Raw genomic sequence first — 1,584 nt, 5'->3', positions numbered from 1 at the left:
TAGATCTGCTGCGAGTTCACCGGACGGATACCCAGGGAAATTAATTACCTGGTCGGGGAGCTATCTTGTCCGTGTATTCATACGATACTTAAATGCGACGTGGGCTAGATCACAAAACGTATAAAGAGATGTATTATCACATTTATGGATCGAGCAGCCCCGTATTGCCAGAGGGTCTATTAAAGTTAAGAATCGCAAAGCGCGCGTGGACGGGCTGGATATCGGCAGCGCGTGGCCGCATGTCCCAAAAATCCGCGTCACACCTCCTTGATGTTTACTTCATTTTCATTATCGACATCCAAGCTACTATCATGTGACACATTCTTGGCCTTTGGGGTTACCACTATGGCATGGGCTCGAGGTGTTTTCCTCTATTTTGAAGTACCCTTGTTGATGCTTTAAGTACATTGTTTATCTCCCCCGATTCCATCGACGTTCTCTGAATGTGTGTGGTATGCTTCTGTGTTAGCGATAGCGTTGGTGCGTCAGCATGTATCTTTTCTTTTCCAATACTTGTGTTGCCTGGAACTTTATGTGAATTGTTTGCAGCTACATCATCATTAGTCTGTATTGATGACAAAGTTGAATCAGCAACGTTATGACATACAAGCTGATCAACCTGTTGAGAACCATGCACTCTTTCGACTTCATCAACAAAAGGAATGCCACTTTTTAAGAAATCGGCCGCGGCGGTCTTATCGTGCAACAAGACCTCTCCACTCGATCACTTATCAATCTGGTTGTGCAGCTGGGCAACAACCTCTTTTGTGTCAACGGCAACATTGGAAACATTGTTATCTGATGTTTCTTGTTGTTTCATCAGTAGGTTTTTGTTTGTGTTCTCGACACACACGACTTCAACACTTTGGGGCGCATCAGTGGCTACCCCGTTGGCTTCTGGTCTCTCACTATTGACTTGAGCAACATCATTGCTTGGTAGTTCCATGCTATCTGGGTGAGCGCCTGATTTCTCTTTTATCTGGTTCTCCTGTCCTTCAGCTTGTCCGTCATCTTGTGGCTTCAGACGGGCAGCACCATCAAGACCACGAACAGTAGCTAGCTCTAGATCACGCGAAGAACTAAGCAACATGTCATCATTGTTGCTAACAGTGAGTGTGTCGCCCTGTCTTGATGTTGGCAGGCGGTTAGAGAGGTTTGCCGCAACATCCAATGATGATCTTTGTGGAGGTTTTCCCGTGTTGAAGCCAGATTGTGTACATCCACCAAGTAGAACAAGCATGCCAGCTCTCCTCTTCTTATCTAGTTGAGCCATCTTTGACATTCTTTCCTTTTCCACATGAGCCTTCGCTAACATGTACTCCATCTCAATCCTCTCAATTGAAGCCTTCAAGTCCCGTAAATGTGATCACGACATACATTGATTAGATTGGAATACCATATAAAGGCCCTTGACACTACAGTAAATAAGACATTCATATTGACTAGGATTGCCTCTGCGAGTTCGGGAACAACGAGTTCCCCAAACATTGTTGTACTTCCATCTTTGATAGTCGGATCATCCTCCTAATCAGTTAAATCGTGTCCATTAACAATGCTACCCTCGATACCTGCAAAAACAACCTG

This window comes from Triticum dicoccoides, chromosome 3A (assembly GCF_002162155.2).
Source record: "Triticum dicoccoides isolate Atlit2015 ecotype Zavitan chromosome 3A, WEW_v2.0, whole genome shotgun sequence".
NCBI classification, from domain to species: Eukaryota; Viridiplantae; Streptophyta; class Magnoliopsida; order Poales; family Poaceae; genus Triticum; species Triticum dicoccoides.
The sequence above is the reverse complement of the archived record's forward strand: the minus strand, read 5'-3'. Positions refer to the sequence as shown.